We start from the raw sequence: 20,674 nt of genomic DNA on the forward strand, positions 1-20,674 counted from the left end.
AGTCAAAATCAGTTTCTTTGAATACTGTTGTTCAAAATGTTGTTTTAAGGGTTAGGAAACATCAAAAGACCATTCTGGATGAGCATGTGTGAAATTATTGATCAGCTGTAATATGTGGCTAGTTACATGCTGCTGCTGCTGCTGCTGCTAAGTCGCTTCAGTCTTGTCCGACTCTGCGTGACCCCATAGACGGCAGCCCACCAGGCTCCCCCGTCCCTGGGATTCTCCAGGCAAGAATACTGGAGTGGGTTGCCATTTCCTTCTCCAACGCAGTTCAGTTCAGTTCAGTCACTCAGTCGTGTCCGACTCTTTGCTACCCCATGAACTGCTTTATGCCTGGCCTCCCTGTCCATCACCAACTCCCAGAGTCCACCCAAACCCATGTCCATCGAGTCAGTGATGCCATCCAACCATCTCATCCTGTCGTCCCCTTCTCCTCCTGCCCTCAATCTTTCCCAGCATCAGGGTCTTTTCCAATGAGTCAGCTCTTCGCATGAGGTGGCCAAAGTATTGGAGTTTCAGCGTCAGCATCAGTCCTTCCAATGAATACCCAGGACTGATCTCCTTTAGGATGGACTGGTTGGATCTCCTTGCAGTCCAAGGGACTCTCAAGAGTCTTCTCCAACACCACAGTTCAAAAGCATCAATTCTTCAGCGCTCAACTTTCTTTATAGTCCAACTCTCATGCCAGTTGATAATGAATCTTAACATTGTTAAAGATTGTTTTAAGTAGATTGATTTCCATGATTGTTTTCTCTCTCCTTTTGGTTTCACTTTAGGCTTCAGAATGTAGTTAAGAAATTCTCACTACACAGACTGTAGAGCTTTGAAGTATAACAATGGGCTCTTCCTTTTCCCCTTGTCTTCTCCGGTAAGTAGTTGCATCTAAGACATGGATAGATACAGATCTATCTTGGTTACTTGCAAGGAAATATTTCTTGTTATTTTCTCAGCTTTATAAAATTTAACAACTGGGATAATCACAGACATGATTAAATACCTTGCAATTTTTCAATTTGTGAGGATTCATAGACTATGAAATTCTAAGTTCAAGTGGAGAGTGTTATATCAGGACCATGGTAGCCCTGAAGTGTTTAAATCATGCATTTCAGTGTATATGAACATTGGGATAGAAGGTAAACCAGGAGAGTGAAGATGAGGAAATAGATGGCTCTAGAAAAGGACAAGGGAAAATACTGTTGAGTGAGCCTTTGTGTAAGGCACTGTACTGTATGCTTCATCTGTAATATCATATTTGCTCCTCCTACAACTTTTGATGTTAGTAACCATCATTCCTAAGAGAAGATAAAGCTGAGGGAGGTTGGGTAAGATTAGGAAATGTGGCATGCATTCGAACAGATCCAAGATTCAAAACTTTTTCTGCCAGGACTCCAGAACTTACTCTCTTTTACTCCGTTTTGCTCTCCATGGGGAAGATCTGAGATGAAAGGGAAGGATGCAGAGCCAGCACTTTAGAGTCTTAGGGTTTGCGCAAAGTGATTCCTGCATAGGCATCAAAATCCTTGGACTTTGATTTTAGTCACTCCTGAATTAGTCTTCTAGACTGGTCTATGTCTTAACCTATGAATCACAGTCAGTTAACCTACTTTTTACCCAGCATTTCACTAGGATCTTCAGAAGACATAGTACTCTCTAGAAGATCTCTAGAGGATTTTATTCTGAGTCTGAGAATTATAATGGAACAAAAGGAAATGGTGTATTCATTGGCTGAATTGCATGACAAGCACTTTAGTTCCTGTCTTGAGGGCTATGGGTGTGTGATGCAGAAAAGGGCATGTCCTATGTGCCTGGCGGGTTATTTTTTATGGAATGCTGAATGTGCTACTGCTCCCATGCAGAGTGAGATTGTGTTAATTTTGATGTTAAGTGGGGCTTCAGGGAAACATTAATTAGTATAGACACATTTTATAGATAGGAAGGGCAGTAAGAGATTTGAAAGGCAAGAGGATAAATATAGTAAGCTTGGAGTCATGGGGGGATAGCTTCATAGAAGAAATGCTATTTGTATTAGGTATGGAGGCTTAAGTAGGATTCAGCAATGAGAGGGGTGAAAAGACGTATCAGAGGCATAATTTGAATTGCACTCCTTTCACTCACAATATTTACTATCTTACCCAATTTCCAAAAGAATTGAAGCTGATGAAAAAAATTTACTAGTCCAGCTTAAAATAATGTTAAGCAGTTAAAGAACAGTGAGGATTTGCATTTACATTTAGCTCCAAGTTTCCTGGCAATGAAAGAATGAAACATGAGAGTTCATTAATAACACTAATTTGTACCTGAGTTCATGGTTCTCACCAAGTTTTCATCACATTTTGCACAAACTTCATTTTTTAGTATGGATAAATGGAAGTATACTAATACTTTAGATGAGGCATGCCTTCATCTTCTAAATAATAAGTTATCATGTGAAGGATATTGAGAAGAGGAACAGATAATGTAATATTAGGTGATAATTTGAGGAAGGAATTAAACTCACCTTATGACTCTGTCTTCTGCTGACGTGTGACCTCCTCTCCATTCAGCCAGTGGTGGAGAGGGAAACAGAATTTGTAGCAGAGTTTATGGTTCACACCAAGTTTTCATCACATTTGCACAAACTTCATTTTTTAGTGTGGATCTGCATGACTTGGGGGAGGCTCACAAACATAGGTTAGCTGTGAGTCCAGTGGGAAAGGAGAAGGCTTTGTGCATTTGACAGAAATTAAGCCATAGTGAAGAAAGCTGAGCGCTGAAAAATTGATGCTTTTGAACTATGGTGTTGGAGAAGACTCTTGAGCATCACTTGGACTGCAACGAGGTCCAACCAGTCCATCCTAAAGGAGATCAGTCCTGGGTGTTCATTGGAAGGACTGATGCTGAAGCTGAAACTCCAATACTTTGGCCACCTCATGCAAAGAGTTGACTCATTGGAAAAGACCCTGATGCTGGGAGGGATTGGGGGCAGGAGGAGAAGGGGACTGCAGAGGATGAGATGCTTGATGGTATCACCGACTGGATGGACTTGAGTTTGAGTAGACTCCGGGAGTTGGTGGTGGACAGGGAGGCCTGGCATGCTGCGATTCATGGGGTTGCAAAGAATCGGACACGACTGAGTGACTGAACTGACTGAAGCTATAGTTAGCATAAGAGAAAGTTTTCTGATTTGTTACAGACATTTTGTGTTGATATTTGAAGCAAGGTCTACATAATTTTAATGTCAGTTATTTTTATGAAAATTAAGGAACTTGGTTTGTTTTCCTTCCCCACAGAGAGCCATTCCACTTCTCTCTGATGGTGATATTTTGACAGTGGCATGGAAAGAGAGGATGGATGCCTCATTAAGAACCGAATATTTGCATAATAATATATTATTGAACTAGGCTGTAGTTCAAGGATTCAGTTGGGAAAATATTGCTAAAATGATAGTTTTGAATAGAAATATTTGGAATGTCATATACCAAGAACTCTCGTATTAAAATAATACCTATTAAAGGAGTAAAGATATCTTGGTTAATTGACTCCCAGAAGAGGGCAGCAGAGGATGAGATGGTTGGATGTTATCATCGACACAATGGACATGAGTCTGAGTGAAGGACAGGGAAGCCTGGTGTGCTGTTGTCCATGGGGTCACAAAACCTTGGACATGACCCACTCAGTCCATCCATACATCCAGTTACCAGTTAGAAATCTAAGCTTCTAACCAAATGTCCTCACTGGCAAACACTAGATCCTTTTAAAACTATTGATATCAAAAATATTTTGATTTTCTAATATAATTTCTTTGTTATCAGAAAGTAAATTATATAATACTGACTTTGAAATTCCTTGCTTTATGGTCTGCTAAATGATCTATACTAATAAATACTCTATGTGAATTATTACTTGTGCCAATAAATCAAAATGCTAAGTGTGTTGCTTAGGTGTTTTATTTATTCTTTAAATATTTGCCTGGTTGATCTGTCAGTTATGGAAAGATGTTGAATCTCATGCATTGGAGGTAGATTTATCCATCTCATCTCTAGTTATTAAGAAGGCTTCAGTTCCATCAAACTTTTTTTTTTTTTGACTCTAGGTTCCTGACCACTTTTTTCTTAGCATACAGTTTAGAAAAATACTGATAATTGTAAATCCTTTCTCTATCCCTTTGAGATGTAAATCTCTTAAAAATCTTCTTGCCAATTAGAAAAACCAGGGTGTCTTTCTCAAGTACCATCCTTCTGATCCTTTTGAAATGTCATCATCAAGGATGCTGGTCCCCATGAGAGGGGAACTCTAACTCCTGGGGCTGCCTTACTGCAAGTTGTGAAACTGCTCTCTGTCCTAAAGATACTAGAAACTTTAGTTTTCTTCTGGGTAAACCTAATTAGCAAATCCAGATTGCCTACAATCCTCCCAACCCAGTTCCTAAAAACTTGCCCACCTTATGTTTCAACAGAGTTGAATTTGGGCTGCATTCTGGTCTGTGTCCCTCAATTTAACACTTCTGAACATAGTCATCCTTATTTATTTAACTTTACAGTTTTTGTTCTTGTGAAATTTGCAGTCAAAGTGTATTTCATTGTACATTATCTGATGTTTCTCTCAAACACCCTCTGAGAGCTTCTAAGGATGACTTTATTGTTTGAATCAGACATTCTTCTACTGTAAAGATGTTACAGATTTGGATTTTGTGTCCACGTGATGGTAGGCTCATGTTAATAAAGTTGGGGGGAGGCTATTTTTATTGTTGCTACTTTTGATACGGCATTAGCAGAGATGAACAGGTTTCCATTACTGAAGGCAGGTAAGTTTTTTCTTCCGCTTTCCCTCACATATGCATATACTTTGGCAAACCCATGCCTACTATTCTTTTAAGCCCTCAGTCCCTAGAGCTCTGGTTTCTAACAACATTGTTCCAAGATAGTCCTAGTTTCTGAGATCATGTACCATTCTTATTTCAAGTCTCTGCTTTTCTGTCTTTGCTATTTTTGTGTTTTGGAAAATTTCCTTTTTATTTTTAGGGACTCAGCAATGCATTTAAAGTATATTTGATATAATTTATATATTATCTAGGTGCTGAGCACAAGTACTAAAGTACAGAAACTGGGCATGATAAATGAAAAGTTTGACTTTAATTCAATAGATAATAGGAATAGTGTAATTGTGTGAATGATTTTTCATTCGGAATGCCTTATTGATAGCTTACTGTGAACGGTGGCAGATACGTGATCTCTGAAAAAGATTTAACTTTGGGACCAGAGACCAGGCTTGATCACTCAAGAGTTTTTGTATAGCAGAGTTTTATTAAAGTAAGAAATGGAACAGAGAAAACTTCTGACATAGACATCAGAAGGGGACGGAGGGTGCCCCTCTGCTAGTCTTTAGCCGGATGTTTTACGTCTGTTAGAAAGCAATTAATCAGGTCAGAGAGACATGTCATGGCTGATGGAATTTCACCAGGCCCCTCTCCCACAACATGCATTTTTGAGATAGGATGGCATGAGGTGTGTCATCCCCCAGCCATAAAACAATTGATATGAATACTGGTTTGTTGAGCTATTATTATCAGCCCAAAGTTTGAGAAAAGAAAAAAAAGTTAACCTTAGGTGGAACCATTTTGAAGAAAGGCAAATTCCAAAGCAAATACATAGTTTCATTAACATAGCTTAAGAAAAACTTTTCCATAAGAAAAACTGCTCAAGGTTTGAGAACAGTTAAGTTCTGGTGGAACCAGGTGTCCTCATGGCAACACAGAATTATAAGAGACACTTGCAGCCTATTTCCTCCATTTGGAGACCCCTGGCCTTCCTGCCTGTTACCCTCTCAATATTTTTGACAAGACTGTGGCCTGGATAGAGGTTTATGAGCATTGGCGGTAATGCAAGTTGTAGTGATAAAACTTGCCTGTGACTAGAAAAGAAACCATACAGGATGAAGGTGGCATGAGGTACTTGTTTTCCAAAGGACAGGAAAATGTATTGGTGGTATCCTTCCAGGGTCAGTAGGGACAGTTGGTTCCATTAGTATTTGATATTTAGCACACAAGTATAAGCTTTATATTTACTTTTCATTATATTAACATTAGACTCCAACTCAGAACTGTTAACTGTTGTTTTTATGGTTTAACTGCTGCCAAAACACAAAGGAAAACACTAGGCCTTTGGGCTATTTTGCCCCATTTCATGCACAGATCATCTCTGGGATTTGAATGGGCCTCTTTATAATCCGTCTTCTCCCGTGGGGGCTGTTGATAGTAATGATTTTGTAGTTTCTAGGGACAGGACAATGAGCCTCAGTTAACTAATCGGTAAATGGTTGGCTGTACTGAAGGGACGTGTCTTCTTCAGTCTGAGTACTGCCCCAGAAAATTATATGTCTATGGGAATAGCATTTTAGTATTGCTTAGCCCAGTCAAAGATGAATGATGGTAAAAAGAAACAATTTGAAAGAGTTATATAGATCGGAATATGAAGCACATTAATTAAGAAAGCAGTTCAATTTTCTGATATGTGTTCATGTGATAGAACCTTGAAATCTAATTAGATTGCTCTAAAATGAAGATAACAAGTTAAGTAGACTTTAAAACAAGAGAAGAATAAGTTTTATAGGGTTTTACTTCTTTGGGAAAGAAATTAACAATAGAAAGTATGAAATATTAGCTCAGAGTGATGTTAGGTTCTGTGCTATGTACCAGCAATGCAGAGAGAAATAAGACATAGTACATTCTACCTTCAACAAGATCATGGACCAGCCAGAAAGATTCCTAGGTCCACATATAATTATGAAACAGAGTTAGAGTACTTCAAGGTATTTACAAGTGCATTGGTGGAATAAAAGAGGAAGTGAACAATTTTACTTTTTAAGTGAGAGGGAGGGTTCATGGAGGACGAAGTACCTAAGTTGGCTTTTACAAAGTTTTTAAGAGTCCTATCATAGCTTAGTTGGTAAAGAATTTGCCTGCAATGCAGGAGACCCTGGTTCAATTCCTGGGACAGGTAGATTACCCTGGAGAAGGGATGGGCTACCCACTCCAGTATTGGGCTTCCTTTGTGGCTCAGCTGGTAAAGAATCCACCTGCAATGTGGGAGACCTGGGTTTGATTCCTGGTTGGGAAGATCCCCTGGAGAAGGGAAAGGCTACCCACTCCAGTATTCTGGCCTGGAGAATTCCATGGACTATACAGTCCATGGGGTTGCAAAGAGTTGGACACGACTGAGCAACTTTCACTTTTGCTTTATAGGCAAGAAAGGTGGTAAATTTTTGTCAGAGAAAATTCTTACAAAGACTTGAAGGGACAGCATAGAATGACACATTAATGAAAATCCAAGTTCTTTGAAATTGTTAGAAATTTAAGTAACTGGGAAAGTGAAAGGAGGTTATGTTACAAATAGCCCAGGTCATCTTCTGTCTGGTGAAAGGACAATATTTGTCACATCCTACCAGTCTTTTTCTTCAGGGGTCCATGGAAGGAAAAGATATTACATCATCTGTGCCCTGAACATAATACACTTTCATAAAGATTTGCATTTTGGGACATTTGAAAGTTTTGATCAAATTAGGGAGCTAGTATTTACTAAGCACTTACTATGTGCCAAAATGATATACCTAATATGCAATATGTCATTTAATACTTATGGTGAGTTTCACAGGTATTATCATGTTCACTTTACAGATGGGACTGTTAAAGCCTAGAAACAAAGTAATTTATCAAACATTATTTAGCAAGTAACAGAGCTGAGATTCAAGTCTCTCTGTTTCCGGAGGTGAAGCTCTTACCTGTTAAACAATTTAATTCACTTGTCTGACTGTCCATCTGTCTACATTTATCATCTCTCTGTAAATCATCTCTCCATTTCAGTAAAAGGTTATCATTTATTTGAATATCAGACCAATATGGGTGATTCTGCTGACAGTAAATTTATTATAAGAAATTCAAATATTTCAAAAGTAGACAAATGACCATCATTTATATATGTGTGTGTGTGTGTGTGTGTCTATTATCTAGTCACAGAAACCTGGACTTAGAAGGAACTTTAGAAATTGATTTAGTAACTTTCTCAAACTTGAGAAAAATAAGTAAGTGTTCCAAGGCTCTTCGGCTTTCTGAATTTTTGGCTCCTTGGAAACTGGCTTGCTATTAATAAATACCCAAGGAGAATTTCCCAGTTACAGACATGATTTATTGATTTATTGATGAAGGTAACTCAGAGACCTTTGAAATAGGAGGAAGCATTTATAAAGTCATAAATAATGCAATCTAGTGAGCATGCCAACTGGATAATGACAATTGTTCCTAGCAGTGAAAATTCATTGCTCATAAAAGGGTGTTTTGGTTTCATCAGGAGACTTAGCTCCTAAACAGCTTCCCTGGGAAATTTTTAAGCGGGTAGGCCAGTTCTGGAATATGTTAGAATAATTTTGCACAGGAGATGGGTCTATAATAAAGAGGTGTGTGTGCGTGCGTGCTCAGTTGTGTTTGGCTTTGCGACCCCATATAGCCCACCAGGCTCCTCTGTCCACGGAATTTTCCAGGCAGGAATACTGGAGTGGGTTGCCATTTCCTCCTTCAGGGCAGGGAATCTTCCTGACTCAGAGATCTAACCCATGTCTTTCACATTGTAGGTGGATTCTTTCCCACTGAGCCACCTGGCGAGCCCCATAATAAAGAAGTAGATGACTAAAACTATGACTCTGCTACAGAATTCTAGATCTGACCCCTGTAATTTTGCATTTATATTGTTGAAGTGCAGTGCTTCTTTTTGTACTGTTTCCTAGTCTTCTCTAGGTATTCTCTTGTGAATCTTATAATGCCTAAAGGATGATAACTTCTTTGAGGGCATTGATTGTACTTTTGCTTTGTTCTGTCTTGTCTTTTATTTTATTTTTTTTTTTTATGTGTGTCCTCATGCTAGAGCTGAGCTAAGTATTAGTCAAATATTTTTTATTTAACTCCAACAAGCCTGTATACTCTCTAGAAAAAGAATTTGTAGAAAAAGATTAAGGAAAATAATGTTTTGATTCTCTGTTTTCATACATTCAATCCACAAATATATACTGAGAACCTAATATGTAAAAAATACACTGAATTAAGCCCTGAGAAAGAGTCAGATAGCCTTTTCTTTGGAACTATGAGGTCTAGTAGTAGAAATAAATCATGTACGAAAGAACTCCAGTACCACATAAAGAGAAGAAAATACTGTGACAGGGCCTAGATAGGGTACTCAGGTTGGGGTATACTGGTTTCAAAATAGTAAAGTAGTTTCTGTTTCTCTGTTTTCTTGAAAATTATTTTAAATGAGCTGAATAAGAAGCAAAATATCTGTTCCAATTAAAAAAAAAAAAAAACAAGCTGATATCTGTAAGCTTGCATTACAATATGTGAAAACAGAGATGAGGAAAGTCAAATGTAAATTGCTGTAGGGTTGATGTCAATGAATGTTCTGACCAGAAGTAAGATATTATACACTCAGGATTGTGGAAAGAAACCATGGGGATCATGGGAAAATCTGTGTAAGACGTGGTTAGAGCCCCACCCTACAACCCACACGGTTGTCTATCCCTCCTCCCTCTCCCAGAGGAAACTGAGAAGCAGAGCCAGAAAGACTCTAAATACTAGAGATAGAGGAGAGGTCGCTAGATGCACAGCTGAAAATATGGGCATTCAGTCTGCAAACCAAGTGAAAAAATCCTGGGGCCATTTCTTTTGTCCATCTCCAGAATTTCAGCATCAAGTTTATTTACACTCTCTTCCCTGTAAATTCTCCCTTGTATTCACCTGAGGTACAAGGGTGGGGCCTTACTTCTCTCATTTTGCTAACATGATCATTTTCCTGACCCTTGCAGCTAAAAAGATAATATATGCACAGCAATGGTCTGCTCAGACCGCCTGATTGGTGGGTGTTTTGATTTGTTGCTTCCCAAATTGTGGTGGTAGTTAAATATTTTGAATACCCCCTTTCCTTCTTCATCCTTACTTCTTTACATGGAACTAGAAGGATTTTTCTCTGGAGATTCTTTTTTGCAGAAAACATTTATAGGACTTGATATTTGTTCATAATATTTCCAATAAGAAGACAAGATGACATCATCATCACCCTTTAATTATGACTAGTTTAAAAACTCCACCCATCCTAAATCAGAGCTTTCAATTAACTTTTTAGTCCACGGCATATTGGATAAACCTTTAATCTGAAAGAAAGAAATCAAATAAATGGTGGGAAACAACAGTGGAGGAAAAAGAAAAGAACCAGAAAAGTAATGTAAAACCATAGAATTAGTATTCACTGAACTAGAATAGGATTTGTTCATTCAATGAGATGAATAGTATTCTACATAAAAGGTACCAGAAGGGGCTCCTGGAAATTAAAAATATAGGCTCTAAAACATAAAAATTCAGTAGACATTTTAGAAAATAGTGTGTCTACTAGCTAAATGTTCATAAAAAATGTGATTAATAAGTTTTTAAAGATAACTTTTTTTTTTGTTAGACAAATTTCCACCTAATGAAAATTTCAGAAAGGGAGATCAGAAGAAATATTAGAAAGGAAGTTGTCAAAGGAATATTGCTAGACATTTTCCAGAATAAAAAGAAATGAATTTTTACATTGCCAAGGCCCAGCAAATTCCCAGCCCAGTGACTGCTTTCATGTGTGAAATTTGAAATACCAAGAATAAAGACATAATTTTTTTCTTGAGTTTTCTTGAGATATAATTGGCATATGGCATTGTGTAAGTTTAGGTTTTACAGTGAAATGGTTTGTCTTACATATATTGTGAAAGGTTATCACAATAAGCTTAGTTAACAGCTGCCATCTCACCAAAACTTTACATATGTGTATATTTTTTTTTCTGGAGATAAAAACTCTTAGCACCAACTCTCAACAACTTTTATACACAGGCATACCTTGTTCTATAGCACTTTATTGTGCTTTGTAGATGCTGCATTTTTTACAAATTGAAGGTTTGTGGCAACCCTGCATTGAGCAAGTCTATCATCACTTTTCTGAAAACATGTGCTCACTTTGTATTTCTCTGTCATATTTTGGCTATTGTAGCAATATTTCAAAATTTATATTGTTTCTTATGGTCAACTTTGATGTTACTATTATTGTTTTAGGGCACCATAACCACACCCATATAAGATAGTGAACTTAATCCATTGTTGAAATGACAAAATATTTGCAATATTGTATAAACTTAGTTGATAAAGCAACAGTAGGTTTTACAAAGATTGACTCCAGTTTTGAAAGTTCTATTATGGGTAAAATGCTAGCAAACAGCATTGCATGCTACAGAGAAATTTTTCTGTATGGATGACTCAGTCAGTGTGGCAAACTTCATTGTCATCTTGTTTTATGAAATTGTCACAACCTTTCCCAGCATCCGCAACCATTACCCTGATTGATTAGCAGTCATCAACACTGAGGCAGTATCCTCCACCCTCAAAACGATGACAATTAGCTAAAGGCTCAGATGGTAATTAACATTTTTTAATAATAAAATATTTTTAAATTAAAGTATATGCATTGTTAAACATAATGCTATTGCACATTTAATAGACTACAGTATATTATAAACATAACTTTATGTGCACTGGGAAACCAGTAAATTTGTATAATTTACATTTTTGTGATACTTATTTTATTGTGGTGGTCTGGAACTTAACTTGCAATACGCCTGAGGTTTGCCTGTATATCTTCCCGACCCAGGGATCTAACCCAGGTCTCCTGTATTACAGCAGGTTATTTACCAGCCGAGCCACAAGGGAAGCCCAAGAATGCTGGAGTGGGTAGCCTATCCCTTCTTCAGTGGACCTTCCTGACCCAGGAGTCAAACTGGGATCTCCTGCATTGCAGGTGGATTCTTTACCAACTGAGGTATCAGGGAACTGTATATCATAGAGCAGCATTAACTATAGTTGTCATGTTGTATATTATGTCCCTATGGAGTATATTTGATGGACAGGGAAGCCTGGCATGCTGCCATTCATGGGGTCGTAAAGAGTCTGACACGACTGAGCAACTGAACTGAACTGATACTTGATTTACAATGTTGTGTTAGGTTTGGTTGTATAGCAAAGTGAATCACTTATACATATGCATTTGCCCACTCTTTCTTAGATTCTTTTCCCATATAGGCCGTTACAGAGTATTGAGTAGAATTCCCTGTACTATGCAGTAGTTTCTTATTATCTATTTATATTCTGTCTGACTAATTTCAATTAGCATAATGCCCTCAAGTTTGTCATAAATGGCAGAATTTCCTTGTGTCTTATGGTTGAATAGTATTCCATGATATATATATCTTGACTTCATTATCCATTTCTTCATTGATGGACACTTTGCTTTCATATCTTGGCTAAATGTTAATAATGCTGCTGTGAACATGGGGATACAGATATCTTTTTGAGTTAGTGTTTTTGTTTCCTTTTTCCTAGAAGTAAAATTACTGGATCATATGGTAGTTCTATTTTTAACTTTTTAAGAAATCTCTATATTGTTTTCCATAGTGACTGTACCAAGTTACAAGCATACCAACAACATACAGATGTTCCCTTTTCTCCGCATCCTCTCCAGCATTTGTTATTTCTTGTCTTTTTGAATCTTAGAGGTAAGATATAATTATGGTTTTGATTTGTATTTCCCTAATTAGTGATGTTGAGTATCTTTTCACATACCTATTGGACATTAATATATCTTCTTTGGAAAAACATCTATTGGTCATTTGTCCATTTTTAAACTGGGTTATATGATTTTTTTTCCTTTTGCTATTGAGTTGTATGAGTTCCCCATATATATTGGATATTAATCTTTTATTAGATATATGTAGTTTGAAAATTTTTTTCCCATTCTGTTCTTTTATTTTTCAATTTGTTGGCTGTATATTTTGCTATGCAGAAGCTTTTTAGTTTGATGTGGTCCCACTTGTTTATTTTTTATTTTGTTGTTTGTGATTTAGGTATATCCAAAAAATCATTTCCAAGACCCTTGTCAAGGAACATTTTCCTCAGTTTTCTTCTAGGACTTTTATGCTTTCTGGTCTTAAACTTAGTCCTTTAATACATTTTGAGGTAATTTTTGTTAGTGGTGTAATACAGGAGTTTAGTTTCATCTTTTATATGTGAATATCCAATTTTACCAGCCCCATTTATTGACAAGACTGTATTTTCTCCATTTGAATATTCGTTAAGTCCTTTATCAAATATGGTTGACCAAATATGCTTGGGTTTATTTATTGATTGTTCAGGAGCATGCTGTTTAATTTTCATGTATTCATGAATTTTCCAGCTTTCCTTCTGTTATTGATTTCTAGTTTCATACCATAGTGGTTAAAGAAGATATTTGGTGTGATTTCAATCTTCTTGAATTTGCTAGGGCTTGTTTTTTAGTCTAATGTGTAGTCTATCCTAGAAAATGTTCCTAGTACATCTGAGAAGAATGTGTAATCTGCCTTTGTCAGAATGTTCCAGATATGTCTTTTATGTCCATTTGTTCTATAGTGTTGTTCAGATCAACTGATTAGGACATGACACTATACTCAACACCTATTCAAGTAGGGGCTATGAATTAGCTTTCCTGCCTTGGTAGGGCAGGAGAAGAGGGTGCAGTGCCTGCACAGCTGTTTGCAGACTCAACTCAGTCAAGAGTGTTTACTGAATTCCCTGGCCAGGCAAGGCGTTTTGCTTTGGAGATGGGGATAGACATATGGGCTCTACTCTATGTTCAAGTGTCACTGAAAACAGGGCTATTGGATGGTCTGTGCAGCTTCTCATGTGCCTTGGTCAGATTCCCTGGTTAGAATGGCTGAAGGTATTCTTTAAGCAATGAGTGTGGTTATGAGTTTGTTTCCCTGCCCAGGCACAAGATAGAGAGCCAATAAGGTTCTCTGTGTCTTGTGATTCAAGCTGATCCAAGCCAACTTCCCTGGCTGAACAAGACTACTTGTTTTGCTCTGCATATCTGCATGCCATCCTCTCTGCTTGAGGATTTTGTGGCCTATGCAGTTTCCACATGCTCTTGTTAGCCTTTCTGGACAGAAGGGGCCTGGAGCTACCTTCAACAGTAGGAGGGGCTATTACCCTTCATGGGTATGGCAGGGGAATCTGTGGGCTCTGTGGGCAGTCAGCTCCATCTGTTTGTCTCTCTAATCTAGTGGACTATGCAGCCTTCAGGTGCTCTTGGAAGTCTTTCTGGTCAGATGCAAACAGGGGCTACACTGAGCAGTGATCCTGGCTATAGTTCTCTGGTCACAGTGCACCATGAATTTGGTTCTGCAGATAAGCAAAGCTTGTGGTTGGGGTTTTTACTTGGGTTCTGCAGGTAGATCTGAGTCTGAGTGCTGGCTGTTGCTAGCCCCTTCCTGCTTCTTCATTATGATCAGATTCCCCATGGTTAAGCCCTGCAGACTTCCCTTCAATCCCTATGGGATGAGACTCAGGCTTCCAGGAAGTGACCCAAAGTGGTAGGGGAGCAGAGTGTCTCCCCGGGGCTCTTTTTTCTCAGTGGAGGAACTGTAGGCTTGGGGGAGATTTCTCTGCATGGTTTTTTTCCAAACTGGGGGGGGGCTGGCAATGCAATCAGCATGTAGCAATTTTTACCCTTCTAATGCAACCTGTCTTCGTTACCATGGTGGTGGTAGGTACTTTGGCCTCACTCTCCTGCTCTAGGCTTCTCTCAGTGCTATCTTGTCCTTGCATAGTTACTAATGGTTCTTGTGAGATGATAGTGAAAGCATAAGCAATCTGTTGAGTTGGCCAAAAGGTTCATTTGGGTTTTTCCACAATATCCTATGAAAAACCTGAATGATCTTTTTGGCCAACTGAATATGTTACCATCTTGGTGACATTCCTTTCCGAAATAAAATTCTTGAAGAATTCAGACAGAGAAACTAGGACACATGAAAATACAAATGACATTAAATTTGCCAATAGCAACACTATAATCCACGTCTTTAAAAATTCTGAATGAAAATATCTTCAACCTATTATACTATATCCAGTTATCATTCAAGCATGACAGTAAAATAAAGTCACTGTCAATCATATAAGTACTCAAAAATATACTTCCCAAATACTCTTCATAAGAAGCCACTGTAAAATGTGCCTCATTTAAGTTTGAGTACAAATCCCAGCTTTATGGCTTACTTGTACAAATTAAGACAATTTGCTTAATCTCCTAGTGCCTTTGTTTCTTCATCTATAAAATGGGGATAATACTAGTTTTTGCCTCATTGGGTTAGGTCAGGGTTAAATGAAAACTATATATGAAGTGCTTAGAATAGTGTGTGGCATGTAGGTAAGCATTCAGTGGCCTACCATAATAGGAAACCAATAATAATTGATAAAAATTACCTGTGGAGTATAGAAATAGAAATTTTTATGCTATTTAAAATAGAAATTTTTATGAAATTAAAATACAGATTTAAATATTAGAAGAAGTAGCTAAATGATTTGAAGATGATTGTTCTGTTAGACAAGTTTGGCGGACTATATGTAAATGAAAAACAAAATCCTTCTCAAATTGTATAAAAACTATTTTTGAAAAGAAAAAAGACTTGAATTTTTAATCTAAAACCCCAATGTGTAGCTCTACTTATCCAGTGAGAAATGATTCTGTCCATTATTAAATATTATTTGCCTGAGTGTCAATTATTTGGTCATTTGAGTAGTATTGTCTTTTAGCTCATCTATAGAGAAAGATACAAGTTTATAAGGGGAAAAAGCACAGATCCTCTTCTTTCTTTAGGATAAGCAAATGGTTTATTGGAAGAGAAACATGAGCTCATTTGCTATATTTAAAATTTTGTGTGGCAACTGCTGTGGCATCCTTCTTTGTGATAGAAGAACAAACTCCTCTTAAACTGCCAAAAGCTACACCTTATTCTCCTCAGGTGTCAGACTTCAGGTGATAGATGAAATTAAGAAATAGAATCTTGTAATGTTGGGTCACTGAGCTATACTAGTGAAGAGGTAGCTTGAGAGTGTTGTATGTTTTATTAAACGTGCTATATATTTTTGTTGATAAATGTTACAGAAGTGTGATATTAATTCAGAACTTATTGTCCCTATTTCCTTAACTTCCTTCTTCTTATACATATAAATTTATTCTATTTTGAGAACTCTTAGACTAGTATTAATATACTGTAATTTGAACTATGAAAAAGTAGTTACATTTGGAATATAAGGTATATGGCTCATGTTTCTCACCTACAGAAATGCATCTTTCACACATTGCAGTTCTAAAATCAATTATGAAAGTACATCTGTTCCTCCTGATCTCAGAATTTTAGAACTGCATTGCAAATTCCACTGATTTCATTTTTATCTCTGCTAATTTTCTTTAACAAGTTGTAGAGAATTGACTCAGGAGAAAAAGGTATTTATACTACTCATAATATGAAAACTCCAGTAAATATCACCTCTTGGTATAATTATTTCCATAATGGCTATGGGCTGTGAACAATGGTACATATGGACACTCTTGTTCATTCAACAATGTCATCTTTGAAGTTTCATGGAATCTTTAAAGCATTTTAAGTTTCTGGTGTTAATAGTTCTATATTTGCCTTATACGTATAATTTTTTTTTTTAACACCTTACAGACAAATATCTGAGACTGAGAGGACCCCCAAACAACTTCTCCCAGGTTATCTAGTAGTAAAGAGTCAGTTTATTGATTTAAAACAACTTCTTTCCCTAATAAACAGCAGTAACCTCCATTAAGGATCTTGTTACATTGTGCATGGAGTTCTTGTTCTTAGAGTTTCACAAGACTGTCCACCTCCTCTAAAGGCAGGGGCATGTCATTATCTTCTTTGTATCTCTTTCTTGTATCATGCATGACATGACAAGTTGCTTGGCATCAGTAAAGCATGTGGTACATTTCTATTGAAAGTATGAAAGAATGAGTAAACACATTTGTATACTTGATCACAAAACACTTACTTGATCAATATTTGTGTTGGTTAAGTACATACTGTGTGTGGACCAAGAATTCCAGATTCCAGGGATTCAGAAATCTTCAGTTCTTGATCCCTGACTTATAAATACTTTAAGTCCAAGGTGGAGACATAAAAACAGATAAATGTGACAATCCTTGGACATCTTCACAGAAGATGCAGTATTTGAGTTGGACCAAGATACCTGAGCAGTGATTTGTTTATGTAGAGGAAAGGAAGACCATCAGTTTAGGCAAAAGAAATGCTGAGAAAAGTATGTGTGGAAAAGGTGAGGAATTGAGTGTTACTGAATGTAGAATGACTGTTGTTCAGTTGCTAAGTCATGTCCAGCTTTTTGTAACCCCAAGGACTGTAGCACACCAGGCTTCCCTGTCATTCAATATCTCCTGGAGTTTACTCAAGTTCATGTCCATCGAGTCAGTGATGTCATCCAACCACCTAATTCTCTATTGCCCGCTTCTCTTTCTGCCTTCTATCCTTCCTAGCAACAACGTCTTTTCCAATTGTTGGCTCTTTGCATCAGGTGGCCAAAGTATTGGAGCTTCAACTTCCAATATTCAGAGCTGATTTCCCTTAGGATTGACTAATTTGATCTCCTTGCTGTCCTAGGGACTCTCAAGAGTCTTCTCCATCACCACAGTTCGAAATCATCAATTCTTCAGCACTTAGCCTTCTCTGTGGTCCAACTCTCACATCCATACATGACTACTGGAAAAACCATAGCTTTGACTATGCAGACCTTTGTTGGCAAAATGATGTCTCTGCTTTTTAACATGCTATCCAGGGTTGTCATAGCTTTTCTTCCAAGGAGAGAGCATCTTTTAATTTCTTGGCTGCAATCACTGTCCAGAGTGATATTGGAGTCCAAGAAAAGAAAATTTTCACTGTCTCCACTTTTTCCCCATCTGTTTGCCATGAAGTGATGGGACTGGATGCCATGATTTTTTCTGAATGTTGAGTTTCAAGTCAGATTTTCATTCTCCTCTTTCACTCTCATCAAGAGGCTCTTATTCTTTTTTGCTTTCTACCATTAGGTTGGTATCATCTGTATACTGAGGTTTCTATTTCTCCTGACAGTCTTGATTCCAGCTTGTGATTCATCCAGCTCAGCATTTTGCATGATGTATTACTCTGCATATACGTTAAATAAGCAAGGTGACAATATGGCAATATGCAGTCTTGATGTACTCCTTTCACAATTTTGAACCAGTTGGTTGTTTGATGTCTGGTTCCAATTGTTGCTTCTTGGCCTGCATACAGGTTTGTCAGGAGACAAGAAAGGTGGCCTGGTACCCACATCTTTAAGAATTTTCCACAGTTTGTTGTGATCCACACAGTCAAAGGCTTTAGCATAGTCAATGAAGCAAAAGTAGATGTTTTTTCTAAAATTCCCTTGCTTTCTCTATGATCCAACGAATGTTGGCTTTTTGATTTCTGTTTCCTCTTCTAAACTTCTGTTTCCTCTTCTAAACTCAGCTTGTACATCTGTAAGTTCTTGGTTCATAAGAAAAGTAGGGAATGATTAGGAGGGAAAATACTGGCAGAAAATTTTTGAAGTAAAGCACCCTTTATGATAGTTAATGTTTGTGTCTTGTCTTCACTCTAAGTGAGGTGGCAGACTTTTAAGTTGATTATTTGTGTGTGTACACATATGGAACTATCTCATCTTTAATTTTTTGATAAAAATGCCTTCAAGTTCATAATATAGTGTATTAGTAATACCAAAGTCAAATGACAGCAGTATGGGAGCATTAAAAGAACTTTTACAATTGGTATAATTTGAATGCATGCCAATAAAATTATGTATTCATTTTCCATTCTATCCAGTTTCCATTTTCGTATCTAAGTCTGAAGTAATAAAAATAATTTTGCCTGAAAGAATTCTTCACTGTGCCAATTAACACCTTAAATTGTGATTAAACATTTACAAATTAAGTGTCTCTACAGGGAGTCTTACATCTGGGGGACATATCTCTTCCATGGACATCTGTTACCATCTAAATATAACTCATTATTCAAATGCAAGGTGTTTTTATAAAAGCATTATCAAAAAGAAAAGAAACAAGGTTTGAAGAAGTCTCTTGCCTTTTAATTTTAATATGTTTTTCACCTGAGCTGAAAATTATAATAATAATATTTGATTTAATTCTGCTGTCAGAGTAAATAATATCAAAGATTTATCTTAGCATCACTATATAAATCTGAAAAAAATCAACTGCTCTTAAGCAAAAATGACAATTGGAAATTAATTATAGTAATTGTCATCACACTGATAGTTGGGTTAATTAGGTTAACACACATGAATGTTTAAAATAGTAGTCGTGAATGGTGAGTGTTTAATGAATTTTAGTTATTGTTCTTAAATACATGAGTTATTTTTAGCTTGTATCACACATTTTATATAGTACATTTTCATTCATACTGCAAAGGTCAGAGATTTTAGATTTACTAGAGTTTAATTGAGAGGATAATGTAGATACAAAGTGATTTGCAAACTCAAGTGGTATATAAATCAAATTAAAACTTTTGGTTAGTAAAGATGTAATGTAGAGAGGAAAAACTTCAGCCTTGAAGTCAGATCAGGGAAAAGACTGAGTGATCTTGGACAAATTATCTTTAGCTTTACTCACCTTTTCTCAAAAATAGGAAAATTCACATCAAATTCACAAGGTATTTGTGAGAATTAAATGAAATGATATGTAAAACATTGTAGGTTTCCAATGTTCCAGCACAGATCAGAATTATTTCTTTTTATTTTATTCCTTATTATTGAGTATCTGCTAGGGGCCTGTGTATTAGTTTCCTATCACTGTCATGACAAAGTACCACAAACGTAGTGGCTTCAAACCGCAGAAACCTCACTTATAGTCCTGGAGGTCAGAAGTCTGCTATGGTCTCGAGGACTAAAATCAAGATGTCAGCAGACTGTATTCCTTTCTGAAGGCTTCAGGGAAACTCCAGTTTCTGCTTATTAAATTGTTGAGGGAATTATTTCCTTGTAGTAGTTGGACTGAGAGGGCATTTCCTTGCTTGGTATTATATGGAGGCTGGCCCCCTCCTTCTAGGGGTCACTTGCTTTCCTTGGCTCATGGCCCCTTCCTTTATCTTCAAAGCCAGCAATGGCAGGTTGAATTGCTCTCATGATATCTCCTTCTTCCTCCATTTGATTTCTCTAATCTATTCCCTCTGCTTTTAATGTCTCATGTGATTAGAGTGTACCCACTTGTATAATCTAAGTTTTCTCCATTTGAAAGCCTGTGACCTTAATCATATCTGCAAAGTCCTTTCTGTCATGTAAGGTAACATATTTACATGTTCCTAGAATTAGGGGCCAGTATTCTGTCTACCACAAATAGGTATTGTGCTAAGCAATGTGCAAAATAACAGTAATACTACTACTACTACTTATAATAAGACAAGTCCTGTGCTAAGCATTTTACATGTAAATTTAATAAACTAACGCAATTAGATAGATACTAGTGTGGACCTTAGGCTTCCCAGGTGGTGCTAGTGGAAAAGACTCCACCTACCAATGCAGGAGATGCAAGAGACACGGGTTCAGTCTCTAGGTTGGGAAGACCACCTAGAGTAGGAAATTTCCGTATTCTTGCCTGGAGAATCCCGTGGACAGAGGAGCCTGGTGGGCTACAGTCCATGGGGTTGCAAAGAGTGAGACATGACCGAACACACACATATCTACATATATGGGCCTTAATAAATGAGGAAACTGAGGCAA

This window comes from Cervus canadensis, chromosome 6 (assembly GCF_019320065.1).
Source record: "Cervus canadensis isolate Bull #8, Minnesota chromosome 6, ASM1932006v1, whole genome shotgun sequence".
NCBI lineage: Eukaryota > Metazoa > Chordata > Mammalia > Artiodactyla > Cervidae > Cervus > Cervus canadensis.